The 27,551-nt window shown below is 32.7% G+C and overlaps 1 pseudogene; it reads left to right on the top strand.

Annotated features, from left to right (window-relative positions):
- LOC148762567 (putative S-adenosylmethionine-dependent methyltransferase At5g38780) lies at positions 1-27,057 on the top strand (annotated as a pseudogene).
- The last annotated feature ends 494 nt before the right edge of the window (positions 27,058-27,551 follow it).

Consider the following 27,551-nt stretch of genomic DNA (forward strand, 5'->3'; position numbering starts at 1 on the left):
ATGGCTTCAAAACAAATTATTACTGATTTGACCAAAGGTGCCAAACTTGATGGCAAAAGCTATGATATCTGGCATAAGAAGGTTCAGTATCTTCTCAATGAACAAGAATTGCTCGATCATCTAACTAAAGAGATGAACCCATCTGAAGTTGGTAACACAGCCCAACATCGCCGTGACCAAGAGGCCTACGACACCTGGTATAAGAGAAAACGTAGTGCACATTTTACCATGTTAAGCTGCATGCATGATGATCTCATTGGGGAGTTTGAGAACTTCCCAACTGCCAAACAGTTGTGGGAACAACTAAAATTCAAGTATGGTGGAACCACAGTTACGAGGCTTCGTACCTTGACACTAAGGTTCAATCAATATGTGATGGACTCCAAGCACACTATGGCTGAACACTTAAGGGCTATGTCAGCCATGATAAGAGAGATGAAAACAGTTGGTTACGATCTCATATATGAGCAATAGGTCTTAATTATCATTAGGCCACTCCCCGAGTTCTCATGAGAACATGTTAAACTTGTATTAACACATAATGAAAGGATAAAGACTTTTGATGATATCTCTTGCTATTTGGAGCTTGAGGCAGAACGTAGAGAAGCTATCCGCAGCACTGCCTTGATAGCTCAAGCTAAAAATTGCAAAAGGTATGTTCCCTAGCGAAAAAGACAACAAAAGAAGGGAATGACCAGAAATCTAAGCCCCAAAAGTGATGGAGTCACCAAGCGCCAAAAAGGCAAGCATGGTGGGAAAAAGGATAAGTCCAAGTTGAAATGCTCTAACTATGGTAAGAAGGGACATTTTGCTCAAGAATGCACTAAGCCTAAGAAGGTTTGTCCTTTAGACTGCTTTAGAACTTATGTATGTTGTCATGTGTTTATAGCTCATTCTCTCCTTGGTTGGATTGTAGATACAAAAGAAACTAAGCACATAACTTGCAACCATGCAAGATATGTAGATTACCATCGTTTACCATCGGGTAGACACTTTGTCATGATGGGGAATGGAGAAAATAAAAAAGTCTTAGGAGTAGGAACTTACCAACTCACAATGCACAATGGGCGAAAATGGCTCCTACATAATGTGCTTCATATTTCATCCGTACGATGTAATCTACTTTCAGTTTTAGCATTGATGGGTTTAGGATTTAATTTTACCTTCAAGAATTATGGCTAGTTTATTTTTCTTGAAAAAACGTTTTTTGGTCATGGTTATTTTAAAGATGGTTTGATTATGTTAGATTTGGATTCTAAAAATGATGTTGCTTTTGTTTTAAATTCTTTTTCTGATGTTATAAATGATTCTATGAAATGGCATGCTAGATTAAGACATATTAGCCAAAATAGAATGTCCAGATTGGCTAGAGAAAGCTTATTGAGCTCAATTACCAAAGTTAAACTTCCTACATTTGAGCCATGTCTTGCTAGTAAATCCAGCAGAAAGCCTTTTGGGAAGGCTAAAAGGGCCACCCATCTTTTAGAACTTGTCCATTCAAACATTTGTGGGCCTATGAATTTAAAGGCATGCAATGGCGCATCCTATTTCATTACATTCATAGATGATTACTCACGATATGAATCCATATTTCTGCTGTGTCACCGTTCTAAAGCTTGGAATTGTTTTAAACGCTTTATGGCAGAGGTTGAGAATCAGAATGTAAAGCCCGACTTTATAAATTACTTGTCATGACATACATGTGATGGATAGCATGTTTACATACTAGAAGAGCCTCGAAAAAATCGACAAAAGTCGGTATTGTACTTAGAGGTACCATAAAGTTGATCTAAGCCTCGAACTAGGTCAAATAGGGATTTTAAGGTGAAATTCAAAATTTTACAGTCAAGGAATGACTTAAAATGGTGATTCGGAGTTCGAGGATTAATTTGGAGTCAAATCGAAATTTTCACTATCTAGGGGTAAAATGGTAATTTTGCCACCTGAGGATAAAATTGGAATATTGGAAGAAGTTTTTGATCAAGATTGATCACATTTGACTCATTGGAGTATAATTTGAGGTTGATAAGTGAAAAAGTTGTAATTTCGATATTTTTGGAGCGTATGAGCAAAATGGTAATTTTGCCACCCTAGGGGCAAAATAGTAATTTTCCACCACCAGGACACTTGTCCAGCACATGGTCTTCCCTTATCCTCATTTTGACCTTTGAATAATCATGTGGTGGAGAATGGAAGCATAATTATTAAAGTATAAAAAGAAAAATGGACTAATAAGCATGTGACACGTGTCAAGCAAGGATATTTTATTATTTTTTATAAAAATCAGCCCATATTTATCCCATTCTTCTTCTCCATATTCGGTCAAGACAAAGGAAAGAAAGGAAAAACTATAACAAACCCTAGATAAGAGAATTTCAAAAAAAAATTATGGAAATTTCAAGGAATCAAGCAATATAAGGTATGATTTTTCAATTTTTGCTTGAGATCTAGCATACCCATGCTTTATTTTCTTATTTCCATGGCTGAAAATTGAGTTGGCATGATGAAACCCATGAAGGCCGAATTCTAGAGAGAGAGAGAGAGAGTTTGGTAATGGTTTGGTTGGATTTTAAGTTATATGGATGTTTTCAATGATTTATGGTGTTTAGTGTAAGAATCAAGTTTGAAAATCACCCATTCCTTATGTGTTCTTCATTGGCCGAATTTTTTAGGGAGGATATTGTGGCTGAAATTAATGATATTTCATGATATTTTGAAGATATTTGATGTTTGGTGAGGCTAGAAATTAAATGGGAAATTTTTGTATGAAAATTTGAATTTTTGCTCAACGTATAGACATGTGTGATTGTTGACTCGGGACTGATAAATTGAATCTCATTCACAGTCACTGAGGTAATTTAGGTATAATTGGAGTGTAGAAAGTGAGAAGAATTGATTTGGAGTTAAGTTGGAGATTTTAGCCGATTAGACCGAGTATAATGTGACTTAGGTCGAATATCACATTTAAGCGATTAATCGAATATTTTGCATCCCATCGCATGCATTCATTTAGATTTAGAGAGCCTAAAATAGTTTATGACAAATTGACACAAATTATTGAATTTTATGTCATGTGTGATGTATAGGTGGTGAGTTATTTGATAAGGATAAAGAGATTACACCAAAGACCGGGACTAGGAGTATTTCTACTCTTGATACTGTGAGTAACCTTACTATCATCTTAATTATCTAGAGTGGTTTTTATCCAATTTTGTGATTTTATGGAAAATAAGTTTAAATGGTAAATCCTTATGTTTTATAAGTAAAATGTGTTTAAATAAAATGATTTTATAAATTGTCTTGAAATTGAATTATGGTTTTGAAAATAGAGTAATTAGAGACCACTTGATGTGTTGCAATTTTATGGTTTTAAATTGAATGGCTTATGACAATATATGAGCATGAATGGCTAAACTGATTTTTGGTGTTAGAATTATTTCTACTGTGTATTCAGCCCTGAGAGGCTAGGTTGCAATAAATTGCCATGTCATGCAGATAAAGATTTTATAAATTAGGTGGTAGATAAAATAATCCATAATCCCTGCAGTGGAGTTTCTGTGGACCAGCCTAAGAGAGGGGGCACAGAATCAGATATACCTTACCTCGATCGGAGAGCCGTGTGGAGGGTGTCTTTGGAGGTAAAGATTTGAGTGCACTTCACGTGGACTACTGCATGAGAGTGAGACTCAACCAACTCCAAGGCATGGCTAGATTTTCAAATGTAAAAATATGTTCATGTGTGTACTACACTAAACAGCCTTGGCGGTCTTGATTAGATGCCTAGGCCAAGGCATCCCCGGGAATGATTTTGGTTGGAGCCAAGTTTTGTGAAATACATAAGCCAAGTTGATTATCTGAGTAAATTGATTATTGATGTTATGAAAAACATACTGGAATGGAATATCTTACTTGTCTCCATTTACTTGACTTTAGATGGTTTAAATGGTATCTGTTTACTCACTGAGATTTTATAATCTCACCACCCTCAATTCCCCTTATTTCAAGCTCGAGATAGCCGGTAGATAGCCGATTGCATCAAGGACTTCAGTTAGCCTTGCATCGACAAAATTGTAGGTTCATAGACTCACACCTTATTAGTTAGTTGGGGGCCCACGTATCATTGTAAAAATAATTTTATACTTTAGTTATCTGCTTTAAAATACGTATGAATATATTTAGCTTTTACACTATAGAAATTATTTACGAATTTCTCTATAAATATTATTTTTTTTTAGAAAATAGAATATTTTATTGAATATTATTATTTTATTCAAATAATTTAAATTTCATTTCAAATAATTATTTTAGACATCAAAATTTACTTTTAATTATGAAACATGTGTTTTTCACCCACACACCATGTTTTTGGTGGGTTTCGGTATTTTTTAAAGAAAAATGACGAAAATGCCCTTGTGAGCCAGAAAATAATATTATATTGTTTTGATTTGGAAATGACTTATGATTTCTTGAAATGCAAGATTTAATAACTATCGCTCACTAGGGAGATGCGGAAGCTGATGCTAAGCCTTGCGAGGTTTCGATCGGCATTTCGGATAATAAGTGCCTATCGGGACGTCGCGACGGTTATCATGGGCCTGATGGGAGTTCCAAGTCTTGACACAGAAAGAAAAAAAACTTAAAGTTTTTCGCACTAATAAAGGTCGTGAATACTTATCTAATCAATTTAAAGAATTATGTGAGGAAAGGGGAATACGTCGACAATTAACGATACTTGGAACTCCGCAAGAAAACGGTGTTGTAGAGAAAAGGAATCGTACCTTGTTAGACATGGTTAGGTCAATAATGACACAAGCCAACCTTCCAATAAGTTTTTGGGGGGATGCCCTTTTGACCACAACATACATCCTCAATCGTGTGCCCTCAAAATCTATTCCCACAACTCCATACGAGTTATGGAATGAAAGTAAGCCCAATTTGGCAGAGCGTAGAGAAGCTATCCATAGCATTGCCCTGATAGCTCAAGCTAGAAATCGCAAAAGGTATGTTCCCCAGTGAAAAAGACAACAAAAGAAGGGAATGACTAGAAATCTAAGACCCAAAAGTGATGGAGTCACCAAGCGCCAATAAGGAACACCTCCCACGTACCGCATAATATAATGAGTTATACTAAGGAACCCTTATGATATTTATAGGTGCCCATATCCAAAAATATTATGCACACAAAATAGCACTAAGTAGATCATATTGTCAAATGCTTCCAAGAAAGACTATAATAGTCTTCTCGACAAAGCACTCTACTTCTGCAGTAATTTCCAAGAAAGGCTGGAGAAGTCACAAATGGTCTCTTTTAAAACCCAGTCTCCTTTGACAAAACTACTGAGATATATAATCACCGTACTGTTTTTTTTTCATACAAGTTTACTTAACAAATAAGTAAAATAATTGCACCATATATTTTATAAATTTTACCTAACAAATAAGTAAAATAATTACACCATGCATTTTATAAATTTTACCTAACAAATAAATAAAATAATTACAGCATGCATTTTATAAATTTTACCTAACAGATAAGTAAAATAATTACATCATGCATTTTATAAATTTTACCTAACAGATAAGTAAAATAATTACACCATGCATTTTATAAATTTTACCTAACAGATAAGTAAAATAATTACACCATACATTTTATAAAATTTACCTAACAGATAAGTAAAATAGTTACACCATGCATTTTATAAAATTTACCTAACAAATAAGTAAAATAATTGCATCATGTATTTTATAAATTTTACCTAACAAATAAGTAAAATAATTATATCATGCATTTTATAAATTTTACCTAACAAATTAGTAAAATAATTACATCATGCATTTTATAAATTTTACCTAACAAATATGTAAAATAATTACATCATGCATTTTATAAAATTAACAAATAAGTAAAATAATTACTCCATGCATTTTATAAATTTGACCTAACAAATAAGTAAAATAATTACATCATGCATTTTATAAATTTTACCTAAATAATTACATCATGCATTTTATAAATTTTACCTAACAAATAAGTAAAATAATTACATCATGCATTTTATAAAATTAACAAATAAATAAAATAATTACATCATGCATTTTATAAATTTTACCGAACAAATAAGTAAAATAATTATATCATATATTTTATAAATTTTACCTAACAAATAAGTAAAACAATTACATCATGTATTTATATGGTACATAGCATTTTACAACATATGTAAAATAAATTAAATTAAATTTAAATTTAAACAAATTAAATTTAAATATAATTAATCATTATTTAAATTTAAACAAATTAAATTTAAATACAATGGATAGATAATTAAATTTAAACAAATTAAATTTAAATTTATCCTATCTCAAACATTTATTATTAATTATTCAATTAAGTTATATCATAATTATATCAAATCTTAATCAATTTAATATTAATTAATTATTCACAAATAATTAATAAAGTTATATGCACATTACATTTAAATGCAACAAATCGTGTATCGCATTCATATGGTTTTAATATTATTACAAAGAGTAACAAAAAATTCCCATTGTAATTGACATGACAGCCAACCAGAAAGTAAGACTTTAAGGACCTAAAGATCACAAAAAAACCGGGATCAATTTTGGGCCGTAATTAATTCCACGTGTCAAGTCTGTACTACCACAGGTAAATGATTTTTAAGATCTCATATGTGAGTATAAGTAGGACACAAATTTGAACAAAATAAAACATCCATATATGCCTTCGACATTCTGATCTACCATCCGTATAGCGGCATCCAACTTCTTCAATCTATATTATATATACACAAACACCTCGAGGTTAGCACAACCTCCCTAAAAAACAAAAATCACCAGAAAAATTACAAAATAAAACAAAACATGAACATGAATATCACCCGGCACAACAAAAATAAATCTCATAACTTTAAAATTACCTAAATTTTTAAGGTATTTCAAGTCCATTACTAGTGAGACATCTAGCAAATCCATAGATTTAATATAATCAAAGAAAGTCATGTTTTCATTAGTTCAATCTCTAAGTTTTGTACTAATTTAAAATCGAAATCTTCTTTTTTCAAATTACAACCTAATAGACGTAAAAGGCCTATACATCGAAGAGCATGAGCCATCAACTTAATGAATAGCTCGCATTAATTAATAAATCTGTTTCTTTTGACTAAATTAACAGTCTATTGCTAATGAAGCCTGCTCTAGTGGCATGAAGGTGGTCTTAAAAAGTTGAGGTCCGAGGTTCAAGTCATAATATGAGGTTTTGGTTTAGTTTTATGTTGAATTTGTCCAATTATATGTTGGCTGGTTGATGTGACTGAATTGTGATTATAACTTCAACTTTATTATAAACAATTATTTGGTCTCTATTTAGTACTTTTAAGATTTCCCATTGAAAGTTGCATGTGATAAAAATTATAATATACTAATGTTAAAAGCAAACGTAAGATGCATGCATGAGGCAAAGTACTGACTTGGTCGCTTTAGTAATTGTGGGGGCTGACTGCTGATACAATGAAAGAGTAACTGCTTACCTTTGGATTACAACATTTTGCAGTCAGCTTGGAAGACTAACCCATCCTAGGGTTTATTCAGGAGCACTTGCGTACTCCAAAATTGTAATCATTTTCACCATTTTATACAGCATTAATACATGCACTGCTCTCTAAATTCAACGTAGAGATATCTCCTGCTGAACTTTTACACGACAATCTAATCTCTTGCACAGCTCATGTTTCGAAGTTTGTTTTACATCATAGAGATTTTAAAGAAGAAAATAAAGAATCAAGAAAAAGAAGAAACCTAATGTTCTTGGCTAGTTTTGAATTTTTCCATGCCCAAAGTCCATATTGTCGACCATGTCAAACAACGTAATGAATCCGAAGCTTGACTTTTCTTCCATTTTGTCTGTCTTCCGTACCAGTAATCACAATTCACAAAATTGCTTTAGCTTTATTAATTACCTTCTCAAGAATATCAAGAGCCCTAGTCACCCACATTGATCAATGGCAGAGCTAGAACTAAAAGTCAGGGGTCCAACTAATATAAATTATAAGAGGTTTTTCCTCTTTTTTTTTCTGAATTAGAATTAAATTAAGAAAAAATTTTAGTATTATTTAATTATGCAATTTAAATAGTTATATTAAAATAAATAAATTAGCTTACGTATCATTTCAATAAAAGCTATCAATATCATGTTACTATATTTAGTGCTATTTAAATAACATGTGTAGGAAAACATAATTTTACAAAATGGGTGTTTGATGTAACGATTACTACATGTTTTTCCTGCCACAAAAAAAGGTTTTATTACTTCTTTTCCAATCGTATAACTGATACAACTATATATATATAAACCCAAATACACCATGTAAAATGAATATTGGAAAGCCAAATTAATTATGTGAAAAAGAGTATTGTTAAAGGTAAAAAGTTTATGAATAGGATGTATATAAAAGTACTCAAGGAATTTTGATAAATTGAATGAGTAAAAATGTCAAACCCTGTTCTATAAAATAATTACGACGTCATTTACATGCTCAATAGAATGTTTGCATATTTAGGAAGTTCAAAAAATCGTTAAAAGACGATATTACCCCTAATGGTATCATTAAGTTGATTAAGCCTCGAACTAGTTCAAATAAGAATTTTAAGGTGAAATTAAGAGTTTCACAGCCCAGTAATGATTTAAAATGGTGATTTGGAGTTCGATGATCAATTTGGAGTCAAACCGAAATTTTCACTATCTAGGGGTAAAATAGTCATTTGCCACTAGGGGTAAAATGGTCATTTGTCACTTGGGGATAAAATGAGAATTTTAGGAAAGATTTTTTGGCCTCATTTTCATTTATTGGAGTATGATTTGAGGTTTAGAAGTGAAAAATTTTAATTTCAGTATAATTTGGAGTATAGGGGCGAAATGGTAATTTTATCACTCCGGGGGTAAAACGGTAATTTTGCACCCCCAGAACATTTTTCCAGCACAAGGTCTTCACCCATCAGCATCTTTTACCCTTGAATAATGTGTGGTGGAGATTTAAAGCTTAAAAGATAAGAATTTAAAAAATGGACCAATCATGGAATGCCATGTGGCAAGTTTAAATTATTATATTATTTAACTATAAAAATCAGCCCATACCACCATTTTCTCTTCATTATGGTTGGCCATAGCAAGAACAAAGAGAGGAAAAAAAAGAACAAACCCTGGGTGGAAAGAAATTCAAGAGAAAAGTGTGGATTTTCAAGGAAATCAAGTGAAAAAAGGTAAAATTTCTTGATTTTAGTTTATGAACTATTTTCCCTATGCATTTTCCCTTAATTTCCATGGTTGAAAAGCATGCTTTCATGGTGAATTCATGGCTGGTCAAAATGGGTATGGAGAGAGAATGATCTTGGATTGGTTTGATTTTTAGGTATGTTAGTGTTTTTAGGTGATTAATGATGTGTAGCATGAAAACAAGTGAAGAAAACCACCAAAGGTTTGGTGCCCATCAACTCTAAGTGAATAATGAGGAAGAATGGGATGTTATTCTAGTTGATTTGAATAAGAAATAATAGTTTTTGGTGTAGGAATTAATGAATTATAGAGAGAAAATTAAGTAGGAAAAATCACGGAGTTAGTGTACTATTGTTGGCCGAAAGTTCCAAGAAGAAAAGTGAAGATAATTTTTTCCTAATTGTGTGTTAATTAGTTGTGTTTGGTGAGTTGAGGGATTGGAAAAGAAATGGAGCAAGTTGGAGTGAAATTGGACGCATTGGCCAATTTATCGGATGAAAAATCGACTTAGGCCAATACCGGGTCTAGATGGCTACCCGTGCATTTTTCATTTCATATCATGCATATATATCGAGCTTGAAATAGCTTATGACTGTTAGACACAATTTAATTGGAATATGTGTCATGGATTATGGTTAGGTGGTGAGCCATTGGATACGGGTAAAGGACTGTACCCGCGGACTGAAAATATGAGTATTTCTACTCCTAATACTGTGAGTGGACAATTTATCGTCTTAAATATCTAGAGTAATTATACTTGTTTGATGGTTTTAGTGAATGATGAGTTTAAATTATAAAATATTATGTTTTCCAATTAAAATGTTTTTTAATAAAAATGAGATTTATACTGGTTTTGAAATCAAATATTGTTTTGGGAAAATTGAGTATATGGAGACTGTGTTGAATTTATGATTATATATGTTATTGAAATTGTGGCTTATGACACTATGGTAGCATGATGGCTAAATTTTTGGGGTTGGCATGAAATATATGAACAGTTTTGGATTGGTCTCGGTAGACTGAATTAAATTTTATTCGTCATATTATGCTACTGAAAATTTTATGGGTCTGGGGGTATATTAAACGGTCACTGCAATGGTGGGGGTTTTCGTGGACTGCCTATGAGAGGGGCACGGTAACCCAATTATATAACTACCTCCGGAAGGGAGATGTTGGATGAAGTATCTCTTGAGGTAAGATTTGAGTGCACCTCACGTTCGGGCCACCACGTGAGAGTGAGACTCAGCCAACGCCAAGGAACGGCTGTGTGTCACATGTGAAAACATGTTTATGGGTATGGGACATTTAACAGGCTTGGCGGTCTCAATGGGATACCTTGACGAAGGTACTTGTGAGAATGATTCTAGTAGGGGCCAAGTTTAAGAAATTCATAAGCCGGGAAATTTTGATGAAAAGAAATTGTTTGGTATAGATTGAAACGAATTTTGCATTATGAACATTATTGAGATATAATGTTTTTATATTATCTCCATTTACTCTGCTTTAGATGCTTTTGATGGTAACTGTTTACTCACTGGGATTTTATAATCTCACCACCCTCAATTCCCCACATTTTAGGCTCAGGATAGCTGATGATAGCCGATTGCATCAAGGACTTCAGTTAGCCTTGCATCGACAAAATTGTAGGTTCACAAACTCGCACCTTATTGGTTAGTTGGGGGCCCATGTGTCACTGTAAAAGGAATTTTATACTTCAGTTATCTGCTTTAAAGTACGTATAAATATATTTAGCTTTTACACTACAGAAATTAAATTACGGATTTCTCTATAAATATTATTTTTTTATTTAGAAAATAAAATATTTTATTGAATATTATTATTTTATTCAAACAATTATAATTTCATTTCAAATAATTATTTTAGACATCTAAATTTACTTTTAATTATGGAAACATGTGTTTTTCACCCACACACCATGTTTTTGGCAAGTTTCGGTATTTTTTGAAGAAAAATGACGAAAATGCCCCTGTGAGCCAGAAAATAATATTATATTGTTTTGATTTCGAAACAACTTATGATTTCTTGAAATGCGAGATTTAATAACTGTTGCTCACCGGGGAGATACGGAAGCTGATGCTAAGTCTAGCAGGATTTCGATCGGCATTTCAGGTAATGAGTGTCTATCGGGACGTCGCGGCGATTGTCATGGGCCCGATGGGTGTTCCGAGTCGTGACAAAAAAACTTTCAAAAATCTTAAATTCAAGATAATAAAATTCAGAAAGTTATGAGTCAAGTAAGGATAAAAAAATTAAAGAAAAACTCAATAGGCTGAATGATAGTTTTAAAAACATTAGGAGGTCAAATAAGGGATTATACCAAAATATCACAAAACTTAACCGGTCAAAGGGGAATTTTGGCAAAGTTACAAAGGTCTGACACCCCTAACTGTTCACATTTACATGAAAAATAATGTTTATTTCTTTTTTTTTTTGTTAATATATGTCTTTGAGTCAATTGGATTGGTCAAAGAATATATATATTGTCATTTACTACATATTTAATCGCATAACTATATGTGATAGAGGTTTTCCTTCATGTTAGTGCAATAATAAGGAGTTATTAAGTACTAATTGGATGAAGCCCATGGAACATAAAGGCCTTGCAAGAGAATTATAAAGTTGTTACAATTCTGATAGCACTATGCATCAAAGTCATACTCTTAAGATTGTTTCTAGTCATTGCGTTATCAAGACAAGGTATTGACAATGCTAAAAGATCGGTACATTTTAAGCCTCCTTATATGAGAAGTAAGCAATCGATTTCAAAGATTGAACTATATGGGATACTTGAGGATAATGTGTAGGTGCTTGCTAAAGAACAAGTTCACTGAACATGACCCACTATGAGAACTCCATTTAATGTTTCACTTAAGTGTCTATGAAATATGTTCTCATGTAATAGTCGTGCAACTAGTCCTTGGACTTGAGATACCAAGTCATCTTGTATGAGAAATGATATACTTTGATTTTATCCATATAGGTCTAGAAGTGACCAAATGCCTAAATAGTGTATTTTTGGGTATGCCATGAAGCATACGAAGGTGGATGAGTTGTCAAGAGAGCATTCATCACCCTAAGTGATATAAAAGGATGTATCTCACTTGTTCTCAATTTCAAATTAATTTGTATAAAGTCTTTGGCTAAAGCATGATGAATTTGAGGAAAGTTAGTTTTCCAAATTCATAAGGTTAGTCATGAGTTATGAGAACTAATATGAAATGTCATAAGTAGACACCAAGTCATGCTTAATGACATATTTGGGATATTTGATGAAAGGGTTATACTGCATTGAAAGGCTTATCACTGAAGGGCTTTGTCAAATTCTTTAATTGACTCTTTAACATTTCAGTGGTCATGATGTGTTGTTAGATACTGCTCATGATCTATAAATATAAAACAATTATCAAATTAATATTTGATCATGATTTTTATTTATTCCCAACATATTAGAAGCTTAATGGGTCACACATATTAAGTGACATGATTGAGATTAAATAAGGATAATTAATTAAGTTGGACTTAATTGAAATAGACCAAAATAAAGTTGAAAAAATAATTAAGTTCACGAGGACTTAATTGAGTAAAAATACAAATGTTGTATCTAGGGTTACAACTTAGTTTGACTATATAAATATGTTATGTTAGCCAATTAAAACTTTAAGCTTCTAGCTACATCTTAGCTATTTCATAAAAATAAGAAAAAGAAAAATAGTTTTCTCTCTCTGATAGAAATAAGATTCAGCAAGAACTTTTTATCTTTTTGTTTTATAAACAAAACTTGCTAGCACAAGTAAAATCCTACCTTTGAGAAGGTTTTATTCGGTCACTGTGTGGATAACTGTTAAAGGCCAAACACTTGGGTGGCTAAAGATTTGACAAATCCTAAAGGTAAAGAAGCAAAGATTTCGACTACAGGATTTTAAACTGTCTTATTCTCTTTCCGAGTTACTTGCTTTATCAAAACGTTTTTGGATTTAATTGGCTTTTGATTACGAAATCTAAAGCAAGGTATGTATTACTTGAACCTATGAGTGTCCATAATTAATCTAAAAATTGCATAAAAAACACAAACATTGATCTTGAGGATTTCGACTATTTCTCTAATTAAACGTAATTTTATTTTTTTGTTGTAGTATACTTTCATTTTTCAATATTTTCATGTTTGAGTATGAGGCCAAATCCCAACACGTTTATTTCATTTGGCAAGAGGGAAATATGAGGGGAGAAGAAACATGGGAATCTTACAAATTTTCTTTTCCTTCAAATCTAAACTTTTTAAATTGAAAAAAAAAAACATTTTTGTTTAAATTAATCATTCTATTTACAATTTTAATCCTAATAGCTTTCTTTCATTCTATTTTTCTTCTTTTATTTTAAACACAAAGAAGTAGAAGTAACTTTGCTTCCTCTCTCCTATATTAATGTTTAATAATATACTTTTTTAAATTATTGTAAATAATAACTTTTTATTGTAGGAAAATGTAGTTGAAAAAGGCTAAACCAAATAAAGATGGCATAATTCAAAATGGTCAAAGTACCTCACAAGTCTCTATACTATAGCATTTTCGTCAATTTAGTCCTTCTATCCCAAACTAGTCAATTTAGTTCTTATACTCTGATTTTTTTGCAATTGAGTCTTGTTGCCTAACTCCGTCTAAACTGGCAGTTAGTGGTGCTGATGTAGTGCTGACATATGACACGTCAAACAATGTTTACCTGGTGATGACATGTCAAACCCAAAAAAAAATTGGAAAACATTTTCAAAAAAAAATTTTGCCACATCAGTTTCTTTGTGTCATGTCATAGGGACCAAATTACACAAAATTGCAGAGTACATGAACTAATTGAACAAAACTTTATACTATAAGGATTAAATTGAACAAAGCTTTATATTTGATTTAGATTAAATTTTTACTTCATAATTAACAAGTATGGACATTTTACTTTCTATTAGGTTTTTTGTACTTATAAAAATTTGATCATAAAATACCTTTTTACACATGTCCAACAAGGCAGCTTCCAATTCACACCCAATGTCCAAAATATGCTCTAAACATTTTTACTTCATAATAGTTGTCATTCCCATGCTTCGAAGCAAGGATCTCTAACTCTAAGAAACCCCAACTTTTAATTAAGGTTAAAAGAGCAACTTAACTTGGTGAGCATGTAAATTTATGTTTTCCAACGATATTTTTGCACATTTACAACTTAGAAATGTATGTTTTGATGGTCAAATGAGTTTCCTTGAAAAATGGAACTTAGAAAGGGTCAAAATGCTTTCGTTTTAGACTTAAAATTGCATTTTGGACGAAAAGTATCAATACCTGTACATGAGCTATCGATACTTGAAACCCAGAAGTGCATTGTAATGAACAAGTGTCAATACTATCTATGAAGTATCGATACCTGTAAACCAACAACAAAAGTATCAATACTTACTTTACGGATTTGAAAAAAACTAAAGGTAAAATAGACTTTTCACCATTATTTTAAAACTATAAAACTCCATAATATTTCCCCAAATGGTAAAAGACTTTCTCGCTTTAGTCTCAGCCTTTCTTTTCTCTCTTTTCTCTCTATACTCTTTCTCAACCTTTCGAACAATTTAAAGCATTCTAAGGCCAAATTTGAGTTTAGATTTTCGTTTTAAGAACATCTTAAGGTAAAGTTTCATTGTTTATAACATCTAAACTTTAGGTTTCGATTTTCAGAACTTTTAGTTTATTAAAAATTCATTTATCTCTCTAGAACTGAGACTTTGAAGTAGTTTGGTACTCTCAAGCTCACTAACGTAAAGTTGTTTTAAACCCTAACTAGTTGAAGTTTAAACTCATAGTTAAGTTAGATTTAAACACTAATTTTTAGATTAGTGCTTAAGTGAAGAAGTTTGCGAAAGGATAAGTGGTTATTTGCTGAAGATATGGCTAAAGAAAGAAGTATTAATGATGGAAATTATGTAGTTAGATACTGTTGGAAAAGCTAGTATTTTGGAGAGGTCAAGTTATCATCAAAAGGTGCTAAGAGGAAGAGCACATTACAAATGGGTGGGTAGATGTGACGTTTTTAATTATTTTTGTTACCTTTATCCTTGTTTTGAAATGACAAAATTGATTGAACTAAATATGCTTTAAAAAAGAATGAAAGATGTTTTTGAATATGAAGAAAACCCTCAATGATGTTTTGAAGCTAAGCTTAAAAAGAAAAATATATTGAAATGCTAAGATTGATTGAACATGCTTTGAAAGTGAATGAAAATGCTCTTGAACTTAAAGAAATGTGTCTAAGTTTTCCTAAAGATTTGTTGTTTTCAAACTCAAAGTGTCAATCAAGAATCGAATTCTCAAAACTAAAGATTTGATTTTTAAATGAGAAGAAAGCAAAATTTATTTCTTTATCACAAAAAGAATTAATTCTAAAGAAAAAGAAGTCAGTTCTTTGTAGAAAGCATTAGTGAAGAATCGATTATGAGAGAAGAAGAAGTCAATTCTTGAAGCTACTAGAATTGAGAAGAATCGACACCTCAAAGAGCAAGAATCAATTTTAGGAGAACAGAATGCAGAAGGCAAAAATGTGAAGAAGAAAAAATCGATTCTCCAAATAGCAGAAGTTGGTTTTGAGTGAAGAATGAACAAAAGAGCATAAGTTTGAAGACAAAGAATCGATTCTACATGGAGAAGATATTGGTTCTTGAAGCACCAAAAGCGAAGATCAGAAACTTTGTGACCAAGAAAGAGATTGTACAAATGGATAAGAATAAAGCATCAAAACTGATGATGAAATTCAAATTTTGGCACCAGTCAACCGTTGACACCTTGAGGAAAAAGAATTGATTCTCAAAAAATGCAAATGTGTCACTTTTGAACCAAGTTGTGGAAGAATCGACACTTTAGAAAAAAGAATCAATTCTCCAAAAATAGAAAGCTTCGGACTTTATGAAAAATTGACATATTAAAAAAGAAGAATTGATTCTTCAAAGACAGAAAGCTCAAAACTTTATGAACAACAGATAACTCATGATCAAAGAATTGATTCTCCATGTACAACGGAAATGTGCAAGCTGGTTAGAATGTACAAAAACTTATTCAAATTTCACTCCAACAGCTAAGAAAGCACAAGGGCTATAAATATCTACTTTAAGCACATTAAAGGTGTTATTTTGAGCTATCTTGAACAAGTTTAAAAAGATTTTGAAGAGCCAAATGAAAGGAAAACAAGCAAGAGAGCAAAGGGCAAAAAAATCTTATCTTTAAACAAGAGCAGAACCTAAAGATTCCATTTTTATTCTTCAGCTGATTCTTCTTTAGCTTAAACTTCATCTCATCATTCATTTCTTTGAGAAAGCTCTCATTTTTCTAAACTTAAAAATCCTATTAGCCTTCATAGAGGTTTTAAGCTAGAGATTCTTTTGAGAATCCATTATGGTATTGGTTATACCTCCAAGAAAAAGGTAGAGGGGTTTTGCCTGATCATTTAAAAGGCAATATCTTGTGTAATGGTTGTTTGAACTTGAAAAAGGCAGTGTTTTGGTTGAGGTTATGCTTGATCTTATGAAAGGGCATGTGGTGAAAGTTATGTTGGTCCCAATTAAATGTGCTAGAGGGGGGGTGAATAGCACAATTTGGCTCTTTAAAAAATTATCTTTAAGTGTAGACAAATTCAAGATAGATGAAAGAAAGAAAATAAAACAAAAACAGAGTAAATGAGACAGTAGAATTTAGAGTGGTTCGGTCCAAGACCTACATCCACTACCTTGATTATCCAACCAGTGATTTTCCAACTCAATCCACTAGAAACGGTGAAATTCACAAACTTCCACCAAGCTTACAATAGCTTTTACTAGGCTCAGCCAAAACCTTTCACAATAGCTTTTCACGGGCTAAACTAAAACCCAACACCTAACTTTTCAAGGCTAAGTTAGAACCTGAACACATTCAAGCAAACCTAGCTTGAAACAACCACTTAGAATGACTCTCTCACTCTAAGAATATAAGAAGAGAAGTAAAAGAAAGTACCTATGATCACAAGGTTGATCTAAATGGTACAAGGTTGAGTGCAAAATACAAATACAAAAGATTGGCGTTTAAGTGTAGAAAGGTGCAGAGAAGATTTTCTAGTTTTTCAGCTCTATATGACTCAAATCTCTTCAACACTTCCAAAGAACTTCTTTCTAACCGTTGGAAGACCCCTTTATACTTTGAGAAACAACTCTGATGGCAGTTTAGCAGTTTATCGCTGTTGGAAATAGTTGAGAGTTGGTTCTAGCCGTTAATCTATCTTCTAGTGCTCTAGTTCAAATTGCAAACAAAGAGTTCTTAGTCGACTAACTTTCTTCTTAGTCGACTAAGTTGGTTCTGTCTTCTAGTCACAGATTTTGGCAAAGAGCATTTAGTCAACTAACTCATTTCTTAGTCGACTAAGCTGGTTTAGTCTTAAAGTCCAGATTTTGGTAGTAGCTTCTTAGTCGACTAACTCTCATCTTGGTCAACTAAGTTGGTTCTGATTCTCAATATTCTTCAGCCCGCCATTTCTCTAATTTGAATTTTAGTTAAACAACATTCTTCATTATTTAACTAAAGACCTTCCTTTTAGTTGATCAATCGTTTTTCTTCATTTTCATGATTTTTTATATATACATTTGAAAGGTTGATTTATTATTTCCATATGACTTTTTGTTCTACACACTTAGGTAGAAATGTTAGACACAAATTAAATGCGAATGTTTTATTATCATCAAAAACTAATAGAGCCAACAATCTCCCCCTTTTTGATGATGACAAAAGATTCCTTGATTAACAGCATAGTATCTTTTAATTCCTTTTAATTTCTGCAAAAAATGAGGATTGCTTCCTTTAAGTGAGTGCTCCCCCTTAGTGTGTGCATATTTTGCTTATTCATTCTAGCATATTTTATTCATGTTGTGTAGAAATTGACACTATACATTCAGAGTATATATATGTGCAAAAATATAAGGTGATTTACAGCAAATGAATGTTGATCGATTATCATCATAATTTTGCAGTGTCTGTCAACAGCATATTGTTATCAGATTTTGTCTATATCATTCATCATTCAACTGCTATACTATACACAGCATCCATATCCATTCACAAACATAATCAGTAATCAGTATACAATCCCAACATTAGTGCAATATCAGATTTTTATTGACAACAGTCAAAATACCATAAACAGCAAAATATAAGCAATATTCAATTATCAGCAGTAAAATACCATAAACATATCAGCATCTATTTTTCACACAAACATAAAGGCAACAAAATTAAGTTCAAGTGTTCAAATGCCATTATGGCACAAACAACAAGAAAACAGCAGCTGATATTCCTAAATTGCCCCTGGTTCATTTCTGCTTCTTTCTTTCCTAAATTCCCGGTACCTCTACCCTAACAGTTTTTTTAATTAATTTCTTGGTTCTTTCTCCACCCTAAGGTTTTGCCATACTTCTCCCCTTTTTTTTTAGGTAATTTTTCTCCTTTCTTTATTACCCGGTAAACACATTCGTTTCATTATTTTATCCCCTCTTCAATTGATTGACTGAGTCTTATTATTTAAGCTGACAGAACACTCTTAGTTGACTAAGATTCACCTTAGTTGACTAAATGTATTCTGTTTTCTGTGTATGAACCAAAAATTTTCTCACAACTCCTGCAAACTAATCATTCCTAAATTCCTTTTTATTTCACAAAATCTATCTTCATTTAGAGGTTTGGTAAAAATATCTGCTAATTGATGCAAAGTATTCACAAATTCAATCTTAATATCACCTTTTACTACATGATCTCTCACAAAATGGTGCCTAATCTCAATGTGTTTAGTCTTATAATGCTGCACAGGATTTTTAGATATATTTATTGCACTTGTGTTATCACAGAAGATTAGTGCATTATGGACTGTAATTCCAAAATCTCTTAATTGTTGTTTGATCCACAAAATCTGAGCACAACAACTACCTAGAGAAATGTACTCTGCTTCAGCTGTAGAAAGTGCTATAGAGTTTTGTTTCTTACTTGACCAGGGTACCAGCATACTTCCTAGAAATTGGAATGTTCCACTAGTGCTTTTTCTATCAGTTTTGCTTCTTGCAAAGTCTGCATCCGAATAGCCTACAAGATCAAATGATGATTCTTTAGAATACCATAATCCTAAAGTTTGAGTTTCTAAAAGATATCTAAAAATTCTCTTAACAGCTATTAGGTGTGATTCTTTAGGCTGTGACTGAAATCTAGCACATAAACACACATTAAACTGAATATCTGGTCTAATTACTGTTAAGTAGAGTAGTGAACCGATCATACCTCTATAAAGCTTTTGATCTACATTCTTTCCTTTTTCATCTAGATCAAGTCTGGTGGATGGACTCATTGGTGCGGAGATTGGTTTCAACTTTAGCATATCAAAGTTTTTGAGCATATCTTGAGTGTTTCTTTCTTGGATGATAAAGATTCCTTCCTCACTTTGCTTAATTTGAAGACCAAGAAAGTACTTCAACTCTCCCATCATGCTCATCTCAAATTCACCCTACATTTCTTTAGCAAAGTTCTTGCATAAAGTCTCATTAGTTACAATAAATACAATGTCATTCACATATATTTGTACAACAATTAAATCATTTAAGTATCTTTTAATGAACAATGTAGTATCAATGCTGCCTCTAACATAACCTTTTTCAACTAGAAATTTTGAAAGCCTCTCATACCAAGCTGTAGGAGCTTGTTTCAATCCATACAAGGCTTTATGAAGTTTGAAAACATGATCTGGTTTTTCAAAGTCTTCAAAACCTGGTGGTTGTTCAACATACACTTCTTCTTGAATGAATCCATTTAGAAATGCACTATTTACATACATTTGGTATAACTTAAAATTCATGAAACATGCAAAAGCTAGCAACAACCTTATGGCTTCAATCTTAGCAACGGGTGAAAAGGTTTCACCATAGTCTATTCCTTCCTCTTGGTTGTAACCTTGTGCTACTAACCTAGCTTTATTTCTAACTACATTTCTGAAATGGTTAAAGGCGTTCCCTTCAGGGGAAACAAAAGGTCTCGGGTTTGAATCCTGGGTATGCAGCTGCAGCTGGGACGTATCACAGGGAATGGGAGACGAAACAATACCTTGGAGTGGGCCCTAGATGGGGAGACCACATAGGTGGGCCCCGAAGGGGATGTCATAATTTTCTTGCTCATCTACCTTATTTCTAAACACCCATTTTGTGCCAACAATAGGGTGATTTGAAGGTCTAGGTACTAATGACCATACATGATTTCTTGTGAATTGGTCAAGTTCCTCTTGCATGGCCATCCAACTTTCCTCTTTTTCAGCCTCCTCAAAGTTTTTAGGTTCAATTTGTGATATGAAGGCTGAAAACTCACAAGTTTCTCATGTTGTTCTCCTAGTTCTAACTCCTTGAGAAATGTCACCTATTATTTGATCTTGTGGATGGTCTCTTACAAATCTCCAACTTCTTGAAAGGTCATTATACTGATTTTCTGTTCTTTACAAATTTTCTAGAGGTGGAGTTTCATTTTCTCTTCTAGGTGAGCTTTCTTCATTATTCTTATTGTTCTCTAAGCTCATTTCTTCCATTTTTTTTTTCTAAGATTTCTACATCATCATCATCAACATGAATTTCCTTTTGTAAAGCATTTGACTCATCAAAAACTATATGGATGGATTCTTCAACGGTTAAAGTCTTTTTGTTAAAAATCCTATAAGCCTTTGAGTTTAATGCATATCCTAAAAATATTGCTTCATCACTCTTTGCATCAAACTTTCCTAAGGGCTATTTTCCATTGTTCAATACAAAACATTTAAAACCAAAACTCCTAAGGTGAGAAATATTTGGTTTTTTATCCTTGTAAAGTTCATATGGTGTCTTAGATATCATGGGTCTTATTGAGACTCTATTAAGTATATAAGCTGTTGTGTTCACTACCTCAGTCCAAAAATATTTTAGTAGGTTATACTCACATAGCATGGTCTTAGCCATTTCTTTTAAGGCTCGATTTTTTTTTCTCTACAACTTCATTTTGCTGGGGTGTTCTAGATGCAGAGAAATTGTGATCCAACCCCTTTTCATTAAAAAATTTCTCAAATTCATCACTTTCAAATTCTCCTCCATGATCACTCCTTATGCTAACTATGGCTGGTCCTTTTTCATTCTCTACTTTCCTACAATGGCTTATAAAAGCTGATAGAGCATTATTCTTATGAGCAAGAAAATAAACCCAAGTATATATAGAGTAGTCATCAACTATTACAAAGCCATAAGATTTTCCTCTTAAGCTAGTTATGCTTATTCGACCAAATAGATCAATATGCAACAATTCAAGAGGTCTAAATGTTGATACAATCTTTTTAGTCTTGAAGGATATTCTAACCTATTTTCCTAGTTGGCAAGCATCACATATTTTGTCACTTTCAAATTTTATGTCTGGCAGTCCAACAACTAGATTTTTCTTGATTAGTTTTGACATAATATGCATGCTTACATGTCCTAATCTCCTATGCCATAACCAGCTATCATTTTCAGCATTTGCAACAAGACATATTTCACTATTCATTTCAAGATCCTCGAGAAAAACAACATACATATTCTTCAATCTCTTTCTTATAAATGAGACTTTGTTTGTACCTATATCTATTTCTTCACACTTATTAAATATACTTTAAATCCTTTGTCACATAATTGACTAATGTCACATAATTCAGTTTTTCTTTATAGGTACCCATACTTTAATGGGTCCTTGAGTGTTAGTTGCAATATAGGATCCTTTTGGAACCCAAATTTTTCTAACTTTCTGCAGGTTACTTTTTTTAAAACAATCATATGATAAATGTCCATGTTTTCCACAACTATAACATTTAGGTGATGCAAAAGCAGAATTCTTCTTGTGGTATGCATTTCTTTTTGGAGTTTCATTTTTTAAACACTTGAGAGCTGTGTTTTCATCAAGTAAATTTTACAAAGCTTTATATTTATTGTCAAGCTCTAGTTTTAAAATTTCAAAATCTACTTTTGAATATTCTAATTCAATTTACAGAAAATTTCTTTGCCCAAAAACAGAATTGAACTCTTGTCTCATCTTTTCCAAATCATTTTCAATAGATGCAGCCTTTTTCTTTAATGTTTTGTATTTTGAAAAAAGTTTTTCAAACTCATCATAAAGACTGTCATACTTATCTTGTAAATCATCAAGGGAAATATCATAGGGGGATGAGGATACCTCAGTTTCATCATCTTATGCCATCAGACATAGGTTTGCTCTTTCCTCAGATTTTTCATCTTCAGGTTTAGAGCTTGATGTGTCACTATCCAACCATGCAGCTGCCACCATTGCTTTGTTGGATTTCTTGTTTTTCTTTGGAGTCTCATCTTTCAGTAATGGACATTCAGACTTGAAGTGGCCAGGTTTCTTGCATTCGTAGCAGATCAGCTCCTCCTTGTTGTTGTAGTCATTTTTGTTTCTGATTTTCCATGAAGCACCTTGATCTTTTCTAAACCCTCTTCTAACTAGTCTCCGATTTCTTCTACCATAAGCTTTCTGAATTTTCTTGCAACCAGAGCTAACTCTTCATCATCATTACATGACAGCTCTTCCAACTCTTCTTCAAGGATGTTGGCTTTAAGTGAAATGCTCTTTTTCTTTTCCTTTGCTTCCCTCCTATCTTCTTCTTTTTCCTCTTTAAGCTTCAGCTCATCAGTAAGGAGAGAACCACCAATCTCATCGAAGGTAATAACATTTAGGTCTTTGGCCTTTTGGATTGCAGTTACTTTAGGCTTTCAATTTTTTGGTAGGATTCTAAGAAGTCTTTTAACTATTTCATGCTCGGGTATTGGTTTGGTTAGCTGACTTAATTTATTTATGATGTTTGTGAATCTATCTAGCATGTTGGTGATGTCTTACCAGGCTCCATTTTGAACATTTCATAGTTATGTGTCAAAATGGCTATTTTAGACTCGTTGACTTAAGAAGTCCCTTCATGGATTATTCTAAGTTTATCCCACACTTGTTTAGCAGTTGTACAGCTTAAGACTTTGTTGAATTCAGTGGGGGTCAAGGCACAGTGCAATGTATTGATAGCCTTAAAATTCATTTGGACTCTCTTAGTTTCAGCCTCAGTCCATTCATACCTTGGCTTAGGCATCAACTCATTTGTTACTACATTCAAAGTTGAGGGAATAAATGGTCCATCAGTTATGACGTCCCACATTTCATAATCTATAGCTTTAATGTAAATTGACATCCTAGTGCTCCAATAAAGATAGTTAGAGCCATCAAACAGAGGTGGTCTGTTTGTTGATTGTCCTTCAGCAACTATGAATTTTTGGAGAGCCATTTGGATCCTCCCAAAGGGTGTTAGACCTTAAGAACAGGGAACTAGCTTTGATACCACTTGCTGGTCCCAATTAAATGTGCTAGAGGGGGGTGAATAGTATAATTTGGCTTTTTCAAAAATTGTCTCTAACTATAGATAAATTCAAGATAGATGAAAGAAAGAAAATAAAACAAAAACGGAGTAAATGAGATAACAGAATTTATAGTGGTTCGGTCCAAGACCTACATCCACTACCTTGATTATCCAACCAAGGATTTTTCAACTCAATCCACTAGAAACGGTGAAATTCACAAGCTTCCACCAAGTTTTATAATGGCTTTTACCAGGCTCAGCCAAAACCTTTCACAATAGTTTTTCACGAGCTAAACTAAAACCCAACACCTAACTTTTCAAGGCTAAGTTAGAACCTTAACATATTCAAGCAAACCTAACTTGAAACAACCACTTAGAGTGACTCTCTCACTCTAAGAAAACAAGAAGAGAAGTAAAAGAAAGTACCTATGATCACAAGGTTGATCTAAATGGTACAAGGTTGAGTGCAGAATACAAATACAAACGATTGACGTTTAAGTGCAAAAAGGTGCAAAGAAAATTTGCTGGTTTTTTAGCTCTGTATGACTTAAATCTCTTCAACACTTCCAAAGAACTTCTTTCTAACTGTTGGAAGACCCTTTTATACTTGGAGAAATAACTCTGATGGTAGTTTGGTAGTTTATGGCCGTTGAAAATAGTTGAGAGTTGGTTCTAGCCGTTAATCTGTCTTCTAGTGCTCTGGTTCAAATTACGGACAGAAAGCTCTTAGTCGACTAACTTTCTTCTTGGTCGACTAAGTTGGTTTTGTCTTCTGGTCGCAAATTCTAGCAGAGAGCATTTAGTCGACTAACTCATTTCTTGTTGACTAAGTTGGTTCTGTCTTGAAGTCTAGATTTTGGCAATAGCTTCTTAGTCGATTAACTCTCATCTTGGTCAACTAAGTTGGTTATGTTTCTCAATATTCTTCAGCTTGTCATTTCTCCAATTTGAATTTTAGTCAACCAACATTTTTCATTATTTAACTAAAAACCTTCCTTTTAGTTGATCAATCGTTTTTCTTCATTTTCATGATTTTTGATATATACATTTGAAAGGTTGATTTATTATTTCCATATGATTTTTTGTCCTGCACACTTAGGTAGATATGTTAGACACAAATGAAATGGGAATATTTTATTATCATCAAAAACTAATGGAGCCAACAAGTTACGCTTGGTCCTTTTAAAAGGCATGTTGTAAAGATTACACCTGACCTTATTGAAAAGGTAAGTTGATAGTGGATTCAAACTCCTTGTGCTATCAAGGGAGAGGACTTTAGCATTGGAAGACCGAACCTCTATAAAAATTCAACTTAGTATTCTTTACCTTTCTACACTTTGCTTATTTGGTTCATACTTTGTTTTTGCTATATTTCTGCTGCATTTTCAAAGTTCTTTTAAAAAAAGGAGAATTTTTAATTCATAACCAATTCACCCCCTCTTGGTTACTTTACTTTAAGTTTATCTTCCTAACAATTTTGATTTAATTAAGCATTCTTTGTCTACGATTTTGCATTAAAACGTGGTTTTGATGAAGCATGGATTATTTCAAAAAAATGTCAATGTTGTATGATAGATTTAAATGAGTTTGATAAAAGCCTAGTATATGCTATGTAAATATGCCTATTATGTACTCGGTTTTGTGCTTGGGGAACAAGCACTTTGAATGTTTTGATATCTCAAAAGTCTAAATATTTGTTTTAGAATTGATATGATGTTTATGTTCGATAATTTGTGATGAAAATGACTTTTAGAAAAGACCCTAGCATTGGGTCACTCAGTTTTTGAAATAATAAGATTAGGTTCATGAAAAAGAAGGAAACTTGTCTTAACATTTTGATTTTGATGGTGAACGATTTCACCACTTTGTTTCTGGTATGAACATTTGAATAAATTCTGAAATTGCAAAATATTTTTAGTGGAGCCCATTAAGTTAAGCACCTGTAATTAGCAACAATAGACACTAGCCATTATGTACAATGATTTGTACAATCCGAGGTTGATGGCTATATGTACCGAACCACTTAGGTGAGAGGACACCTTCTATTTATTAGAAAGTCGGTGACTACATGTACGAAACTATATTGTGGTGCTATGTACTTTTTGATGTCTAATTAATGGGGACAAAACCTAATCTTTTGTTTCGGTTAGTTCTTCTTAAGTTAGCGCTCTATAAGTTGCTTATGGATTGAACGTGTGGGTTATGAATTGATTTTAAAATTGACCTTTTGAGCATAGATGATCTAATTATTGGTTTACGGAAACTTTACTATGAATCTGTTGTTTACTCTGTTTTTGGTAATTGAACTCTGAGGATTTGAAATGAAATGACTATAAACTTGGTTGGAACTTAGGGGATTGATTTTTGGCAAAAATCTGGCTTTCTTTAAAGAACGTATTGATACCCTAGGAGATGTACTCCGCTGGTCTTTGTTTGTTTGCCAATGGATTATTGAACTCTGTTTATACTTTGCAATAAGTAAGTATACTTTGATTTCATGGCTTATACTCTAATGTTCTGAAAAGTATTTCTGTTTCTGAATATTGAGCACGAGATGGTGCATATGGCTTGCACTCTGTTTATGATGAAACATGTTTACATTTTAAAAAAAAATGGCAAAGAGGAGTTAAGAATGCCTTAGTTTTGATCAATGAGGCAATTGGTGGAGAACCATAATTTACAGTAAATTATTTCTTCTTCTCCTTCAAAAGCTTTCACTGTTACAGATTTGGGATGTTCTGTTGGGCCTAATTCCATCATCCTGGTGCACAACTATAGAATCTGTAAAATTAAAGTACCAATCTTATGGCACCAATGATTAAGACAATCTCGAATTTCAAGCCCTTTTCAATGACCTTGTCTCAAATGATTTCAACACCCTCTTCAAATCTCTTCCATCAAACATGCAATACTTTGCAATTGGTGTACCAGTTCGTTTCCAAGGTCGCTTGCTTCCCACTGCTTCTCTTTATTTTGTTCACTCATCTTATGCACACATTGGCTCCTTAACACACCAAAGGAATTGATGGATAAGAACTCTCTTATTTAATGAAAGGGAGATTTATTATAATAATTTTGCAAAAGCAGTAGGTGAGGCGTACTCAACTCAATTTGCCAAACAAATGGAGTCTTTTCTAGCTGCTAGGGCTGAAGAGCTAGCTGATGGTAAACTCATGACTCTTGTTCTAGTATGTCTACCTGATGATATTCGTCCTTCATAATCTACCGCTTCTAGAATTACTGATCTTTTGGAAGCTCTGCCTTATTGGACATGTCTAAAGAGGTATTTTATGATCAAATATTTACAAGTATAAAAAGCCTGATAGAATATAGAATGTTAGTAGCTGCTAATTATGAAGTAAAAAAATTCCAATAAAAAAGATATTTTTTCTCTAACACATCAACACGTTAGCATTATCTGATACATCAATACTACCAACGTTTAATCTTAACGGAATTAGATAAAAGGATTTAATTGCACAAAATGTTAAGTTATATGGATTAAATTGTCATGTTTTAGTATAGAAGGATTAAATTCACGAAAATACTATAGTATAAGATCTGTGGGGTACTTTAACCAATTTAAATTATCGTCTCTCTTCTCTTCTCCCCTCTCTCTCGATTCTCCCTCACAATACAAAATTTTGAGAAAGAAAAGCAGAATCTCAAAACTGGATGCACAAAAGAACAAAATAAGAAGGAAATACCCTTAAAATTTAAAAATTTCTTAGTCCTTTTGAGCACAAAAATCAATGTAGTTAGATTTCACTAGGCCCAATAGGACAAGCCTAGCAGGCTCACTAGTGAA

This window comes from Theobroma cacao, chromosome 5 (genome assembly GCF_053813885.1).
Source record: "Theobroma cacao isolate CCN51 chromosome 5, ASM5381388v1, whole genome shotgun sequence".
Taxonomy (NCBI): domain Eukaryota; kingdom Viridiplantae; phylum Streptophyta; class Magnoliopsida; order Malvales; family Malvaceae; genus Theobroma; species Theobroma cacao.